Here is an 18,894-nt window from a genome sequence, read left to right as displayed (position 1 = left end):
TCTTTGAGCTGGATTGGATGTGACCGCACTACACCTGATTGGCTTTAGCATTTTGGTGAGTGCATGAATGTGCACTGCAACAGACTTAGTCATGTATTTTGTGTATTAGTCCTGTTTGCGAGATAGATGTGGCCATCGTTATGACCATCGGAAATGTTACTATATTTCTGTATTGTCACATTTGTATAGTGTTTCGTGCCTCTTACAAGGCTTCAACGTGCTCCGATCTGCATCAGTACTTCGGTGCCCTTTTTTTTGTAATGTTGGAAGGCTGTTTGTTGAATTCTGTGAGAAATGTTGGTTGAGGTGCGCGAGGTTCAGACATGCTCTAAACATGGTGCACCGTGCATCGCAGTACATAGGCATGTAATGTTGTGGAGAGTGTGAGGGAAAGACACAATAATGCTTACCCCTTTACCTATTTAATTGTATAGGTTCGCGGTTCTTAGTCTTTTGACTATTGTGGACCTTCATTTATTCATTACTGGAACCCGGGGACCCCCTCCGAATCGTTATTGGAATCTGGGCACCCTTATTGAGTCAATACTGGAAGGCCCTGGCCTAAAGTATTTTTCGATTATTTGAACCGCAAAACAATACACAAATATTAAAGAAATAAGCTTTGTTATGTTAATTATATTTAATATAGCGCTCAAATCACCCTAGGGCATCTCAGCCCTGCCTATAATAGCAAGCAAAAAACACAGTTGATGGACAGAATGTAGAACAATGTCATACATTCACCCCAGTACAAGGATCTGGGCCTAAATCCATCGTTTTTTTGCACTCTACACCACCCTGGGTTAGACACTGGCTATATGCAAATCAGCTCTGACCCTGTGCCTCATGGGAACAGTCCAGTCCGAACTACCAAGCCATGTCTTTCCCAGACCGGAATCAAGCATCCAAGGACCGGTTTCTGGCTATCAGCCTGGATAGCTTGACTCCAGTGGTGTGGAGAGCCTGGGACTCACGTCTGAGCATCCCCAGCACACTCGGGGTGAAAATAGCAAAAAACACAGTTGATGGACAGAATGTAGAACAATGTCATACATTCACCCCAGTACAAGGATCTGGGCCTAAATCCATCGTTTTTTTGCACTCTACACCACCCTGGGTTAGACACTGGCTATATGCAAATCAGCTCTGACCCTGTGCCTCATGGGAACAGTCCAGTCCGAACTACCAAGCCATGTCTTTCCCAGACCGGAATCAAGCATCCAAGGACCGGTTTCTGGCTATCAGCCTTCATCAGCCTGGATAGCTTGACTCCAGTGGTGTGGAGAGCCTGGGACTCACGTCTGAGCATCCCCAGCACACTCGGGGTGAAAATAGCAAAAAACACAGTTGATGGACAGAATGTAGAACAATGTCATACATTCACCCCAGTACAAGGATCTGAGCCTAAATCCATCGTTTTTTTGCACTCTACACCACCCTGGGTTAGACACTGGCTACATGCAAATCAGCTCTGACCCTGTGCCTCATGGGAACAGTCCAGTCCGAACTACCAAGCCATGTCTTTCCCAGACCGGAATCAAGCATCCAAGGACCGGTTTCTGGCTATCAGCCTTCATCAGCCTGGATAGCTTGACTCCAGTGGTGTGGAGAGCCTGGGACTCACGTATCGCTTTGTTCGCCCTAAGTGTGGCAGGGTATACTCAGACGTGAGTCCCTTGTTCACTTGGCCACTGGATTCAAGATAGCCTGGCTGATGAGGATTATGAATCCGAAACCGGTCCCAGGATGCTTGTTTCCGGTCCAGGGAAGACATGGCTTGGCAGTTCGGGCTGGACTGTTCCCATAAGGCACAGGGTCAGACTGATTTGCATATAGCCATGTCTGAACTGGGGTGGCTGAGTGAACTAAAGAATGGTGATGGATTAAACCCAGATCAGTTGACTGGGGGTGAGTGTTTGATTTGTTCAAACGCTCCGTCCATCATCCCCTTTTGTATCGCTTTGTTCGCCCTAAGTGTGGCAGGGTATACTCAGACGTGAGTCCCTTGTTCACTTGGCCACTGGATTCAAGATAGCCTGGCTGATGAGGATTATGAATCCGAAACCGGTCCCAGGATGCTTGTTTCCGGTCCAGGGAAGACATGGCTTGGCAGTTCGGGCTGGACTGTTCCCATAAGGCACAGGGTCAGACTGATTTGCATATAGCCATGTCTGAACTGGGGTGGCTGAGTGAACTAAAGAATGGTGATGGATTAAACCCAGATCAGTTGACTGGGGGTGAGTGTTTGATTTGTTCAAACGCTCCGTCCATCATCCCCTTTTGTATCGCTATAATAGCAAGCAAGCATCCACAAGTAGAGGTCGTTATTAAAATAGGGAGACTTTCAGCAGTTTTCTAAATTGGTATTAGTTTGTGAAAATATGAATATGCATAGGAAGTCTATTCCAATAAAAAGGAGCCATGTAAGAAAAGTCTCTACCACTACATCTAGCCAAGCAGATGTGGGGTACGCACAGCAGGGCTTTGTTCTTGGATCTTAGACTTCTGGTGGGTACATAAGATTTGATTTTCTGTTGAAGATAACTGGGGCCTTTGCCCCTTAAGGCATTATATGTGAGAAAGCAGATCTTAAAAATGCTCCCTTTTCTTACTGGCAGCAAATGCTGAGCCTTCAACGAAGGAGCCGACGTGGTACCATATTTTGAACTACCTTTACATTAGCCACAAGCGTCTCATTTAATTCAGCCAGTAAAGCATTACCGTAATAAAGTCAGCTCACAACCAGGGCATGAACTAATGTTCTTCTGGCAGAGATCGGAAGGTAGGGAAATATTCTGCGTAGAAGATGCATATTATGGTGGCACAAACTTGTGGTAACCAAAAAATAAACTTTCACAGAGAGGGCTTTGTCAATTGTTATGCCAAAGTTCTTCACTGATTGTTCGGGAGACGGGATTGATTCCAGTAGCGGGGGCCACCACTCATTTGACCACTGAGTGGTGGCTTTGCTGAACAGCATGATCTCGGTATTGTCTACTTTAAATTGCAGATAGTTGTCAGCCATTAAAATAGAGATGGCTGACATTCTCGTAGCAAAGCGATCTTTGGTTATAGCCAGATCAGAATCAAAAGTGAAGGTCAGCTGAGTATCGTCATTGTAGGATAGTATTCCAAAGCCAAAAGGCTCAATAATCTTAGCAAGGGATGTCATATAAATGTTGAATAAGGTAGGACTGAAGCATGAACCCTGTGAAACACTCTTGTCCAGTCGCACCTTGCGGGAGGTATAAGGGCCAAGAGTGATCGTTTGGAATCTGTTGTCCAAAAAATGATGTAACCATTTGAGAGCTGTCCCCTGAATCCCTATCTCGCACAGCCTCTGGAACAGCCTGGAATGAGAGACCGTATCAAAAGCTGCTGAAAGATCCAACGGTATGAGCATAGTCTAAATCCGGACTGCAAGGGATCTAGAATTTGATCCTCCTCAAGATAGGCTGTTAAATGTTTGTTGATTAGGCCTTCCAACAATTTACCCAGAAGGGGAAACAAGGATATGGGGCGGTAAATGGATAAGATGTTTGGGTCAAGATTAGCTTTTTTTAGGACAGGTAGGACATGCACAGCTTTCCATTCAGAGGGAATTGTACCAGTTTACACCATAATATTAAATATAAATTGACTAGCCGGAGCAAAATGTCTAAATAGTGAAGCCATGACTTTGGTAGCGCAGATACCTAGGGGGGAGCCTGATTTTGCACAGCCCAGAGATCTCTGGACTTCCCCCAAAGAGAAGGCTTCGAACCCTTTCAATGTGGGTGTCTCTTCTACTCCCATATCAGCCACACTGCTGGTATTGCAAGTGTCTATAATGGGAAGAATCTTGAAGTTTAAGTAAATCTGAGAGATTTTCTCCTGAGAAAGTGTTCTAGAGAGTTACACCGTTCCTGCGATACTAAAGAGGACTGCACACACGCTGAGGCTAGTAAAATCACAAATGATTTTGAAGAGCACTTTAGGTGCATTGCCTGGCTGTTCAACTTGGTTAGTGATAAAGTACTTACACATAAATTTGTTTTTTAAATGATATCTAGGTAGCGCTAATTTATGAGTCCTTTTCCTGCAGATTTTTAGTTCTCTGCCATATTTTCTAAGTTTTTAACAAGCAGATTTTTCTGTTTTTAGCTATGTTGTAAAATAAATACATGAATTATGAAATATTTTGTTGAATTCACAAACACAATTTTAATTCAAATGAGAAGTTTGGAGCTTTTCTATACTATATTATATTTGATGTACTTGTACTGCTATCAAAAATCAATCAGACGATACTAAATTAATTTTTAGCTTCCAGTTTCGAATTCCTTCACGTTTAGAGAACTTTTTTTAAATTTTCAATTTTGCTTCTTTATTTATGTACACTTCATTAATCTGTTAATTTTTTTTATTTTCCAAGCAGTCACAGGCCTCCTGGTTAGGATTCGGGGACCACAGATTAAGAAACACTTGTATAGATCATACTTTGGATTTTTGTTGTCAACCTCGTAACTGTCTTTGGGTGACTCGGCAACATATCACAGTACGGTTATTGGCGATAAAGTTTGGATTTCATAGAAAATAATTTTAGAGATCATATTTAGAATCCTGCACCAGTAATGTTGTATCAAAGGCTACATCTAAGATAAATGGAGAAAGTGTGCTTGCTGGGAAATAACATCTTTAATATATGTGATTTTGTGTCAGGTCTATCTTGTGCTTAATGGCGGGTATGACATAGACGTGGTGTATGAAGTGAAGTAGCTTGCGTTGGTAATTTATAGAGAGATGACAGCCATTTTGGCACAGCTGCAAAAGCAAACTGTTGTACTTCAGCCTTTAACCCAATATCTGCCTATAATGCTGTCTTGATGGAATGAAGGTCTTCACTTTGATATTGGTAGTCATACTGCATAGCCAATCCCTAGTGTACTTAAAATGTATCAGCCTTTTCAAGGGAGCGAATGCTGGGTGTTCGTTTGGGAAGAAAGTGCTGACTGACCTGACTGTGTGCCTCAGCCTGCAACATGTAAATATATGAAGAGGGCGGCCAGCACCATCCTCTCACAGATAGTCTAGATGTACGAACTTCCCATCTCTATAGAGATGCCATGAACTTCCCATCTTTACAGAGGCACCATAGACAGGTTAACTCCAGTCTTCTAAGAGATGCTATTACTGCTTCTTCAATTGTAAGAGGGATAGCCAGGTGATTTTAGCATGAATAAAGACAAGTGTATCTATATTGCTTGCCCAATGTATACTATGCTCATTTGGTGGAGGCCCCTAACCTTTTGGCACAGTATCTTGGTTACTATTACCATCTGCAGTGTACCTGATTCTCAACAACCGGTTTCCTTTATTATATGTGGAAGGCAGGATGAGAATAACTATTATAAAGCAAAGTGGGTTTATGTGGTGTAATGGTAGTGTTCTTGGTCTGGCACTGAGAAGCTGCCTATCTCAAAATGCAGGGTTACAGTGTCCCATCTAAGATGGGCTGTCTCTCTGCCCTAATTAAACTAGAATTTGTTCTGAAGCCTAGTAAAAGAAAGACTGTGGTAATAGAATAGGGATGCTGATGGAGAGTTGGAATTTTGGCAAAACCACAAATTTAATAAGGCCTGTTATGCCCACACTAAAGATGCAATTGTGTAAGTGAGCTTCTCAGTGGCAGGTCCGAAGTTGTGAATGATGATGAGGGACCTCTCTGCCACTTGCCCTGCTGATCTCAAAGAGCTGGGTTATGTACAGTTAACCTAGACTAGGGCTGTTGATTTTGAGTATAATAACTCAATGAGTTTTAACATTCAGTCATGCATACCTAACCTACTGGGCAAAGTTTTCATTAAAAAACATTTTATGAAGTCACACTCCTTCTCTGCATGATGATAGGCAAACGAAAGGTACCTTTTACACATAATGGAAGAATTGTGTATGCTATATGATGTTGATCTGCCAGGGATAAAACCTATCTGATTAGAGAGCTCTGGACTCTACATTAAAAGTTCATTTACTGTCACCCACACCTGCAGTTGAATACCAATGTTGAGAAGAGACAGGGGCCTATACGATTGACATGTCTCACTGTAAGGTTAAAGCAACGGGATAAAAATTGACCCCATTAGTGGCTCATTGTAGCCCACCAGCCCCAGGACTTACGAAAGATTTAGCAGGCATAGTAATTCCATATATGATCAGATTGTCTATATTAGTCCAAATTTCTGTATCCTACAGGGGGGCAACAAGGGTATGTCTGTATTCCCCATCTATCGAAGCCATAGCAATTTCTTCCAGGTTTGGAGTGACGTGAGAGTATATTGAAAGGTGCAATAGCCTCTAGTACTCAGCAGCTGTATCTTGTATACAATTATTGCTAAACATCATCTCCCTTGCATCATTGTAGAGGGATGTAGCCACATTCTGACTAATCGATCAACGAAGAAGCCACGTTAAAGCTCTACCGACTGCTCATCCTCCCCATATTTCCTAGCCCTGGCTACCTTGACTTAAAAAGGATTCTCTGGATTCTATCAGAATGAGATTAAGTTCCGTATGGACCTTCCTTCCTCCCACCACCTCCTGGTGGTTCTGGAATCCTGCCTGTCTTTGTTCCTATATCCTTAATTGGGGCAGATGCACTTGCTTGACTGTCAGGAAATGCTCCCTCAAAACTGTGCCTGTTTGTCACCACAGAAACTCTATACAAATCAAACAAAGAAAAAATGTGAGGGGCAGTGACACGTAAAGTTTAATCTCTGAGTATTGATACTGGTACTATTTGTTTCTATATACCTAGATGCTGATGCAAGGACGTAGCACCACCCACTTTGTGCCTTGAAATTCTAAAAACCATAATAATGATCTTACATGCCTCACACACAAAGACTTATTGAGAATGTTATTCTACCTGGTTCCTTAGGGCAGGTAAATTCAGCGCGAGATTTAGAGGGGAGTGGTCAAAGAGCTCAGTAGATTGATTATATTGAACCCCTCTGTGATCAGGCGTATGTGTCCCACAAACAGGTCTGCGAAAGATAATGTGTTGTGCACAGTAAAATACAATGAAAATGCCTATGGCAATCCATGTCCAGCTCTCCACATGTTGTCTAACCCCAGAATTTCCATGCCATACAGTAAGGATTTTGTAGAAGAGCAAGCTCTGTCCAGCGATGGGTCTAAAACAAGGTTAAATTCCTTTCCATAGAGAAAATCCTGGCATTGTGTTGTCTGCAGAGGTCAAATGTGTTATCTATTAAAGTCATTATATCGTTGTTCAGGCCATACATATTGATGAGGGTCAGTGGTGTGCCGAAAAAGAAGTCCTTCACAAGCAATTATTTGTCAATGACGTCAGCAGTAACCTTTCTCGATTTTAAATTGATAGTCTTTATTTATGTATTTCTTTATTTATTATTTAGGCTTGTAGAGCGCGACAGCTACCCATAAGGGTCTCCCGGCACTAAAATACTGCAGCTAACAAGGGATGGTTGGCCAATTAGTTATAGATCGAAAAGCCAGGTCTTAACGGCTTTACGAAAACAAATAAGGCTGTCCTCAGACCGGGTGGTCAAAGGAAGGGAGTTCCATAACTTGGGCCCTAAGTAAGAAAAGGAGCGACCTCCCATTCTGGAGAGCTTGATCCTAGGAACTGAGAAAAGGCATTGGGAGGAAGAGCGGAGAGAACGGGAAGGTGAATAGGATTTTACTAGGGTCTGTAAATAACTAGGTGCCACCTTGTGCCTGATCTTGTGCATGTAGGTGAGAGCCTTAAACTTCACCCGGTTTTCAACCTTCAACCAGTGAAGATCACGGAGGCGGCTGGATATGTGGTTGGTTTTACGGCAACCGCTGAGAAGACGCGCTGCAGCATTTTGAACTAGTTGCAGGCGTCGGGTGACAGCCTTGGCCGCCCCCAGGTAGAGTATGTTGCCATAGTCCAACCGGGAGGTGACCAAGGCACTCACCACCGTCCTCCTTGTGTCATCAGGCAACATCCACAAGATCTTTCGAAGCCAACATATAATGGTGAAACATATGGCTGATACTTTACTGACTTGACATTGCATTGTCAGGCCCCTGTCAATGGCAACGCCCAAATTTCGTACCTGCTCCACTGGTACAGGAAGGGGACCTAAGTTTGCTGGCCAGTGTCTCGAGGTCCACAGGTTAGGCTTCTGTCCTAGGACAAAGACCTCCGTCTTCTCGCCATTCAGCTTGAGAAGGTTGTAATTCATCCATTTTGCTATTTCTCCGAGACCAAACTGAAGGCGGGAGGAGGAGGCCTCTTCACAGTTCGTAAGCGAAAAGATAACCTGGGAGTCGTCGGCGTATGTGAATAACGTGAGACCGACGTTATCAGCTATATGAGCCAGAGGGGTAACATATAGATTAAAGAGTAGGGGACTAAGGATAGAATCCTGAGGGACACCATGGGTCTGTGAATAGGTATTGGAAGTGGCGGAATGGGAAAAAATTTGAAAGGTGCGCTTAGAAAGAAAGGAGGCCAGCCAGTCCAAAGCCAATCCTTCCCCGCCCATGGTGGCTAAGGCGTCAAGAAGGATTTTGTGTGAGATGGTGTCAAACGCCGCGCTGAGATCAAGTAGTATCAGCGCGGCCGTTTCACCTTTGTCAAGCAGGGACCGTAGGTTCTCTGTAACGCCCACGAGAGCCGTCTCCGTCGAGAAACCTGGGCGGAAACCAGACTGCGAGGGATGAAGTAAGTTGTTGGAGCTCACATACTGAGTAAGGTGAAGATGAATGTGACGCTCCAGAACCTTGGAAAAAGTAGGTAACAATGAGATGGGGCGGTAGTTGGCAAGAAGCTCCGGATCGGCAGTTGGCTTTTTTAAAAGTGACGTGACCATTGCATGTTTCCAGATGGCAGGAACCGTGGCAGTCTTTAGTGATAAATTCAGAATGGAACAGATTTTAGACAAATGCGGGGGGATCGAGCGCCCTAAGTACAGAAATAGGGAGGGGATCCAAAGGGGAACCAGATTTTACATTGCAGAGCAATTCCTGAAGACCTTCAGGCTGTAATTCAGGCCAAGTTAGGAGCGGGTGGAGAAAGGAGGTCTTTCGAATAAGTATCACTACCCTTCTCAAGTGCAAGCTGAACTAGGCAAACCATTTACTATTTCCTCATTTGGAGGCAAATTGGACCCAGCAGGGGAGAATCAAATATGTTTCTTGCAGCATGACATATCTACTTTGCCTCACTTTCCTTGGGTTATGAAGCTCTCTCACTTTCCAGGTCAGGAATGTAATTGATTTGAAGTGTTCATCAATAGTAGCAATGACAAACCTGCAATTGATGGTTTATGGACAATTCACCCATAAACATCAGCAACCCAACCGACCACCACATTGAACTTCCAAAGAAAACTATGCACCCAACTTATGGAACACCAGACAATCAATCAATCAACGTGGATTTGTAAAGCGCGGTAAATCACTTGTAAGGGTCTCCAGGTGCTAGGTTCTTGCTAGGCTCAATTGAAAAGCCAGGTCTTGAGTCCCTTTCTGAATTCCGAGAGAGAGGATGATGTTCATTGGGCAATGTTGTCCCAGGACTTTGCAGCACTGTAAGAGAAGGATAATCCTCCACTATAGCTTTGGTGGATGCGGGGGTGTGTTTGAGTTCGAGAGAGACTGAGCGCAGATGTCTGGAGGGTTGGGAGAAGTTCAGCCGGTGGTTGATGTGTGCTGGTCTTTGGTTCTGGAGGGCCTAGTAGGAGTGTGTCAACATCTTGAAGTGGCATATTTTCTGATTAGGGAGCTAGTGGAGGGTCCTGAGGTGGAGGTGAGGTGGGTCCTTTTGGGGTGGCGAGGATGAGTGTGTAAGCTTGGGTCTGTATCATCTGGAGGTTCTTTAAGTAGTAGGGCGATGATTCCTGTATAGAGCATGTTGCTGTAGTCCAGCAGGCTGGTGACAAGGGCTTCAGTGATGGGTTTTCTGGTGCTGACAGGGAACTATCTGAAGATCTCTCATAGCATGCGGAGGGTGTGAAAGCAGGCGGAGGAGACTGCTTTCAACTGATATTTAATTGCAAGTTTTTTTAAGGATGATGCCAAAGTTGCGGGCATGGTCTGTCTGTGTGGGTGCGAGTTCAGAGGGCCACCAGGTGTTGTGCCACGGGGAGGTGGTGTTCCCAAAACTAAGCACTTCTGTCTTGTCCGTGTTCAGCTTTAGGCAGTTGGTCTTCATCCAGTCAGTGACACTTGCCATACTGTTGTGGTAGTTGGTCCTAGTGGTGAAGAGGTTTTCTGAGAGCAAGGGGATGAGCTAGGTGTAGTCTGTGTAGGATATGATGTCAAATCCATGGGTTCTGACGATGTCGGCCAGAGGCATCAGGTAAGTGTTGAACAGGGTGGGCCTGAGGGATGAACCTTGAGGGACGCCGCAGATGGTGTGCTTGGATTCCAAAGTGAAGGATGGTAGGCAGATTCTCTGGGTTCGTCCTGTGAGAAAGGATGCAATCCATTTGAGGGTGTTTCCAGAGATTCCGATATGGTGGAGTGTCTTGATGAGTGTTCGGTGAGATACGTTGTTGAACATTGCTGAGAGGTCGATGAGGATCAGAGCTACTGTTTCCCCCCGGCCGAGGAGGCTTCTGATGTCGTCAATTGGCAGCAATCCGTGCAGTCTTTGTGCTGTGGTTGGAGTGGAAACCTAATTGGGAAGTGTCCAGTATGTTGTTTCTCTCCAGGTATTCGGTGTGCTGCCGGTTGATGGCCTTCTCAAGGACTTTGGCGTGGATGGAGTGGTAGTTCTTGAGTTCTTTGGGGTCGGCGGGAGTTTCTTGAGGTGGGGTCTGACATCCATGTGTTTCCATCCATTGGAGAAGGCAGCCATGGTGATAGGTGTGTTGAGAATAGAGATGAGTTCACCACTGACTTCCTTGCTTCCAAGGTTAAAGAAGTGATGGTGGCAGTAGTCCACAGGTGTTCCGGAGTGGATGGAGTTCATGATTTCTGTAGTGCTCCATGTGGTTAGCTATTCCTATGCGGTGAGCAGGTGGTTGTGGGTAGGTCCGTTGGTGTAAGGAGGTTGTAGAGGTCAGTGGGTTGGGGTTTAAAAGTTACTGTAGAAGGTGGATATCTTGTTGTGGAAATTGTCCGCCAGGGTGTTGCAGACTTGCTAGTAGGGGAGATTATTTTCTCGGTGGCGTGCGGGCAGTAGAACTCACTGATGATATTGAAGAGTTCCTTGCTGTGGTTGGAGCTTGCTTCGATGCAATCTGCAAGGGTGCCTTTTTTCGTGTCTGTTAGGCGTTGATAGTATTTGTTGAGGGCTCACTTGAAGGTGGCTCAGTCTGTGGGATCTCTGCTGATTAGTCATCTTCTTTCTAGCTGTTTGCAAGTGCGTTTCATCGTCTTGAGTTCTGGTGAAGACCAGCTAGCCTATTTGGTGGATCTGCTGGTCTTGGCTGACTGGATGGGGGCGACTGTTGGTGCAGTTCCGTGCACATAAATTCGGGATAGCCTGTTTAGGTTTGGCTGGGGAGTCGGGCTGGGTGGTGTTAAGGACATCCGTCCATTGGGTCTCTGTAACGTATTTTCAGCTGTGATGAGAGGAGCTGGGGGTCCTGGTGGTAGTAGATTGGGATCCTGCGATGAAGTGAACGATAGCATTGTTGGACCAAGGAGTTCCGTTACATGGTTGTTTTTGAGATTGGCGCTGGCCGTGAAGATCGGGTCAAGCATGTGTCCTGCACTGAATGTGGGTTGGTGACAAGTTGGGTAGCGGCCGATGTTGCTCATGCTATCCAGGAGATTGGTGGAGTTAGCATCTTTGGGGTCATCACCAGGATGTAAGTTGAGGTCACAGAGGAAGATGTCGTGTAGTAGTTCACGATAATTGTCAAGGAGTGCAGTGAGGAGCCCACCCATTCCCCAACCCATTGTTAGGATACAACTAAAAGTGTGCTCTCAGACTTAAATGGCCCCTGAAAGCAAGATGCTTCCTATGCAACTGGCTAGTGCATTATTACTGTTCTATTGGTGATTACAGTTGAGAATTATGACTGGCGGGGTGAGCCAACATCAAATAAGGCCCACCATCTGCACTGTATTCTGAGGATTAGTGCACTCAACATCATTGGCTTCGTCCATTCTCTGAGGGAGACTGTAGTTGTATGGCCAGTGCTCCCCATGTCTTACCTTTGTTTTTTGGCACATTGTGTCAAGGCCTCAGCCCATTCCTGTGGAGAATAAAGGAATGGAATTTGTCATTCCTACGCACTTGCAGCCTGACTAGGTAGAACATTATTTATGGAATATCATTCAATGCATGTCTGTTTCTTCTTAACATTAACAAATACCATCCTTCCCCTGCATGTCAAGTTGAAAACTGTGTAGGAGGATTGGTTAGTCCCTGGTGTTGTACATCACCTTATGCATGCCGATGAGTAGCACACTCTGTCGGTCCCAAAAATTAAGCAGGCTCACTATTGTTGGATTTGGAGAGACATGGCACCCAGTGATCTAGGTACACCTTCCACATAAAACACTGGGGAGATATACTTTCCGAACAAATCTTTCGACAGAGTCTGCCTGTGCTCTAGCTTTGCATTCTATGGCCTGCAGTTCAGATTGAGAATGTGGATCCCACCTCCTTTCCAAAATGTGCTGACAGTAATTGACCATTCCCTGTTGTTTAGAAGTACTATGGACCCCATGGGCAGATCCAACATCAGATGTTGCAGTCAAAATAGTGGCTTTGGTCTGCAGACTACAACTTCTTCATAGCTTGTTAAAGCAATTCCAGGCCTCGGGCACAGTAGGCCTGAAAGCCACATCAAAGGGTTAGGACGTGGTCGAGACCCTACATAAACCTCCTCCAACCCCATCATTCCATGTCATTGGAGTTATTCTGGATGCCTCATCACCTGCGGCCCACACAACATCAGCATGAGGTGAGAAGGCTTGGAATTCACCATATTTCATATTTCATATATAAGCAAGTCAATATTTCCACTTCAACTGAACCCTAATTTTGCCGCAAGCTCTAATGTGTATCTATGATATAGGTCTTTCTTTAGCCCCTTATTGTAACTCCTGTGGGAATCGTGGTGGGTGAAACTGTGCCCGGTAAGAACTGATAGCACTGGGTGTGGTATTTACAGGTTCGATAGTATTTCAGGCCCGCAATTTGGAATAGATGAGCAAATGCTAAATAATGAGTGTGTTCACCCCATTCTGAGGTATTAATTGTGTATATTTGCGTTTTTGTTCCTGCCATAAGTTGTGCCAAATTTTTCTGTAGTGAGTAGCAATCGCCTGATACTGTAATTTTGCACCAGTTGAATCCCAATTCTGCCGCTAACTTGGTTTTGTGCTTGAATCAATATATCTGCACAAGTTGTAGTGAGGGCACAAGAGAGAAGGAATGTAGTTACCATTTTTTATGGTTGTATAGGGACTCGGGGAATGGCTTACTTGAATTTCACAGGCCTGGTAACTAGGACATAAGCCAGAGACGAAGACAAGAATATTTGTTGGATTGAAGTAGAAAGTGAAGTTCTTCACCGTAGGGCTATTATAGTTCAAAACTTCCAAGGTTCCCAATATACCTGTCTGATCTTGGCTACTCTAGTCCGTGATGACGACTTTGGTGCCCACAGCTGGTGTGTTGACAATTTCTGTATTGAGGACCACATTGAAATCTTCACCAGCGAAGTTAGGTGTTTGTGAGATATTCATTTATAAGCATTATTCCTCAGAAAAATAAATAGGTGGCGCATAAGCATCCAGTAGTGTTACATTTGACCACATCCCTTCCCAATAACCAAAGTAGGCAGCTTTGGCTCCTTTATGTGGAAATGTATAAAAGGCCCGCACATCTCCAAGAGAATGTAACGTCTCTTTTCCACAGTAAACAGACTTATAGACCTGGGCCACTAACTTTCTCCTCAGTTTAGTCAGCGTGCCCGTTTGAAGATGCACACTATGTGTGGGTTCCACCTTCCATATGAGCATGAGAGCCGGGGCTGTAAATTATTATTATTAGGGTTTTGTCAAACTCTTGTGTTACGATTGGCCTAGAACTGAGGTCTCACTGATGAGTCCCTGCGTGCAAGTTGTATTCTACGTTCAACAGACCATGGGGCTGTAAATTGCTAGGAGTGACGTTTTCAATTAAACATTGTTTCTTTACTTGTAGGGTTCTTGCAGTTCAGATATATTTTACATCACTGAACACAACTTTCGCAGCTTTTCGATAACCATTTATTTCGTTTGCAATTAGTCTAATATGTAGTTGGTATCCAGAGGAGAATGTCACTGTTTTATTTTAGGCAGTGTCCTCCTCCGTTTTAACATTAAACGTGATGGCACGGTTTATAATTAGACTCCATACAATTATGGTCTTAGGGGCACATGCATCAATGGAAATTGCATTCGCAAATGGTGTGAATCGCAAAATGCGGCCGTTTGCGAATGCAATTCCAATTTTTGGGATGCATTATCATTTTTGTAATTTTCGCAATTTAAGAAATCGCAAAATTGCGATTTCTTGAATTGCGATTGCATTTAAGTAATCTCAAATTGAGATTCCTTAAATGCAATGCATCAAACTTTTAAAATTTGCGAATTCGCAAATAAGGGGAGCAAATTACCATGAAGTTGACCTTCATGGTAATTTGCGAAAACTTTGAAAAATGCACTAAAGTGGGGCATGTGTGTGTGCAAAATGTACTTATAGGCAGATTTCAGGGGTGCAACAGGGTGTCCTTTGGACACCCCTGCACCCTTGAAATTGCATTCTTAATTTGCGAATTTCTAATGGTGAATCGCAAATTAAGAATGTCTTCCCATTCATTCCTATGGGCCTCTAGGCCCATAGGAATGGATGGGGAGGGATTCCTTAATTGCGATTCTCTAATTGAGAATCGCAATTAAGGAATTTTAAGAAATCGCTATTTTTTTAGCGATTTCTTGATGCATTGCAGTTTGCAATTCCTTAATTGCGATTCCTTATTTTTCGCAATTAGGAATCGCAAAATGCAATATTGATGCATGTCCCCCTATGTGTTGTTGCCTTTCGGTATTGCTGATAATTAGCCAAACTCCTTTAGGCAGAAAAACACCATTGTTACAAAACAACAACAAAAAAACGCAAACCTTGGCTACAGGTGTTATGAGTGCTGAAAAATTAAACCGGCATTTTTTAATTAGATATTAGATATTCTGAAAGGTCACAATCCCACATGAAAGTACTTGAAAATGATTGTTGGTATAAGGGAGGTTATTTTTGTAACTGAGTTCACTTGTCACATACGAAGTTTCAATCCTCAAGAAGTATTGCAAGTACGTATCGATTTCTAAATACAAATACCAATCAAATCAAGTTTGTGTTTGAGGCATATATTTTTTTAATACAGAATTGCATTATTTTTTCTTCAGACTGCTAACTTCAATTTAAGTAGTCCTCGAGATTAGAAACACCTAACTAAGGGTTGTATGTTCGGGGTAAACTGTCAAATGCAATAACACCGAAAGACAACATGGGTCCCAGAGGTAAAAGGTGCCAATCTAAAGTTTAATCTTGGAACCGGCCTAGCAAAAGAGTGGTGGGCACCCCTAAGAAATACTCTGCAAGTGGGGAAGCCTTGGACCAGAGAGCTCTGAAGGGCCCACCTTACTAGAAGTACTATCAAGCCATGGTACAGGTTCAGCACCCTGATGTTCATGCATCCAAAAGTTCAATTTTACGGCAATGAACCCTAGAAAAGGGTGTTTCTAATGTTCAGTGAGTAGATATCTCAGTATTTAAATGATGAAGAACAGTATTAATCATCCTCAGCAAAATCAGAAAATCACAAGAAGAGAAAACAATTATCCACCCAAAGGATCATCTTGTATAAAAAGGAGAGGTCTAAAATCGGACCACGTATTCAGAGAAAGGAAAGTGAAGGGTCTTGTACCACAACAGTAGTACTCTGGTCCTTAAGTTAGTAGCATTTTAGCACATAGTAGGGACCTAGGCTGCTGCGTGCCTTGAAATTTATGATGCTCATCCATGCTGACTTTGTGATGGTTGAATGATGCTGATAAGCCATGTTGCTGATTTAGTAGAATTTTGTGAGGAAGGAACATAAGTGGTGACAGAATAGCACACTTTCAAGGGGCCCAGGACTGGATTTTCATCACTTGGCAGGGCAGGACTCCCAGATGACAGGTGCTGTTGAAGGAAGTATGTGATGGCCCTGAGACTTTAGAACGGGGCAAGCCCTTGGAGTCACACTGGTTACAAGTGAGATGAGTCCAGTCGTTGTCCTCAGCAGGGCAACACAGCAAAGCAGAAAAGCAAATCTTCTGGACCAGCTGTCAAGCAGAGTGGCAATCCTTGTAGCACAGCAGTCTTTATTTCTGGCAGAGTTCTTCACAGGCTTAGCACCCTGATGTCTTGGTAGGGTCAGAGCATCAGTACGTATACCAAGTTGTGCCTTTGAAGTGGGGGTGACTTCAAAGAAGGGTCTTTGAAGTGCACACAGGCCTTTTATTCCCAGCCGTTGCTCCAGATTTTCGGCCCTTTGTTTGGGAAACATGACACTGCCTATTCAGATGTGTCGGATCCCCCTCTTTCTTCCTGCCCATGAAGAGCTATCAGAATGCAGATGAATGCGTATGAGTTCTCTGTCACACCCGCCCTTCCTGTGTTTGTGGCTTTCTAGAGGGATTGCACACAGTGTAGCTGTCACCCACCCCCAATATGTATTTGAGACAGGCTGCAGGCGCAATGAGCAGTAAGATCAGAGAATTGCTGACCTTCTAAAAGTGACATTTCTAAAATAGTAATGTTAAGTCCAGTTTTACCATTAAAGAGGATTTATCATTAGTATTCCAAAGATATAAAACATGATGCAGCTACTCCTTTCTGGTCAGGAATTACAGCTTCTCAATGTTAACCTATGAGAGGAGTAGGCCTCTCAGTAGTGAAAAACTAATTCGGGTGTTTGCCACTACCAGGACACAGGAAACTTAAAAGTACGTGTCCTACCTTTTTACCTACACAGCACCCTTCCCTTAGGGCTATCTAGGGCCTACCTTAAGGGTGACTTATTTGTAATAAGAAGAAGGGAGTTTAAGGCTTGGCAAATGGTTTTAAATGCCAAATTGAAGGGGCAGTAAACTACACACACAGGCCTTGCAATGCCACTGCGACTTGTGTGAGTGGTATAATCAGTGCTGCATGCCTACTAATAGCATTTAGGTTACAGGACCTGGGTATATGGTAAACCACTTTACAAGGGACTTCCAGATAAACTAAATATGTCATGTCAGTTGGGTATACACCAATGTCTCCATGTTTAGTGTAGAAGCACATGCACTTTAGTACCTGTCAGCAATGGTAAAGTGCTCCGTATCCTATGGCCAACAAGAAGATACAGGAGGTAAGCAGGCAAAAATTGTGGGGTAAGACCACCCCAAGGATAACAGGTCTAACAGTGTGGCTGACCTATAAGCAAAGGACATGAATTCAGAGTGTAATTGTAAGAACCATCGGGACATCTTGAATCTTGTGGAAAAAGTGACATTTGTTAATCTTGGTTCAGGAAGAAATAGCAGGATGCTGTTGTTGATGGTGGCCTACATGAAGATCCTGCCCTTGTGAGAACAATCAGAGAATGCCCAGGGCCTTTCTATAAATGCATCAGTGCTTAAGACAATTGACATTCTGATGTGCTGTGTAATATTTCCACTTGCTGATGACACTTAATCATGGGTGGAGGCAGGTGCAGGACTTGATATGTCTTATGGTGAGGAAGAGTGTAATTGTTGGTATATGCAGTAAGTCTATATTAATTGATAGGTTGATGGGCTTAGTCATGTTTTGGATTCCTTCAGACTCCCTGTTTATAGAACGTTCGCTGAGTCACTGTGCTAGTTGGTCAAAACAATCATTGCTTTGATATGTTATTGAGTAGTGGTTCATACGCAGCACATGACACGCTGTCCTCAATGTCCCTTGTTTATAAGTTGTATTCAAATAAGAAATTTTGCCTGCTCATCCTCTTTAACTGATTATCCCTCCACCTCTCAATATTTCCTCTTCTGAATTTATTCACTTTTCTGTATCAGTCCGAAATCTAGGATTTGTGTTGGATTCTTCTTTGAATCTCGCTCCTCCACTCTCTTTGGTGGCAGTCAGTCTTGTCATTTCTAGTTGTATAATAGCTACAAAATAATTATTTGCCTGTCCCCTACTTAACACTTCTGTTGCTTACTACAATTCGTTTCCATATTCAATTGTGTTCTGTACTTTATGTAGGTCTTTCAAAGTACCTGCTCTCCCTTCTCCAAATTATTCAGAATTCGTTTGAGTCTAGTTTTCTCAACTCCTCAGTCATCATAATCCTACTTCACCTTACTGAGCTCAACTACTTTTTCAGTTTCAGTCCAGTTCAGACTGAATTTTCTTACAAATATTTTCAGATATCTACGTTCTCTGGCTCCATCTTATCTATGCTCTATGATTTCTTGATGCCCTCTTTCACGTTCTTTTTGAGCTGGTTCCTAATTATCTCTTTGTGATTGTCGTCCTCTTTGTGCAGCTTCAATTTTTCGGTCTTTCAAATTTCTGGCACCTATCCTATGGATCAAACTGGCTGCTCCTTCACATTCTGTCTTTAAACAAGTGTCAGCAATGCCTATAGGTCTGACTTGAAATTGAAAGTTAATCTTCATTCACTGGTGAGTTTAAGCTCTCAATATGTCATCATAAATATAGGCTGACACTGATCATTCCGCTTATGTATTCATTCATTCAGCCACTGAATCATTCTTGCATTCAACCACTAATCCATCTGCAACAATAAATGCACAAAATCTGTCCGGCTGTTCAAATTTTTGCATGCCTGTGTTTCTGTATGTCACTGCTTGTTTGCTTTTCTC

The 18,894-nt window shown here is 43.5% G+C and overlaps 1 protein-coding gene across 2 annotated transcripts in view; it reads left to right on the top strand.

The window, feature by feature from the left end:
• Positions 1 to 18,894, top strand: part of SLC49A4 (solute carrier family 49 member 4) — a 670,368-nt gene that overhangs the window by 4,940 nt on the left and 646,534 nt on the right. The gene's annotated exons all lie outside the window — the stretch shown is intronic.

Source organism: Lissotriton helveticus, chromosome 3_1 (assembly GCF_964261635.1).
Source record: "Lissotriton helveticus chromosome 3_1, aLisHel1.1, whole genome shotgun sequence".
Classification (NCBI taxonomy): domain Eukaryota; kingdom Metazoa; phylum Chordata; class Amphibia; order Caudata; family Salamandridae; genus Lissotriton; species Lissotriton helveticus.
The sequence above is the reverse complement of the archived record's forward strand: the minus strand, read 5'-3'. Positions and strand labels throughout refer to the sequence as shown.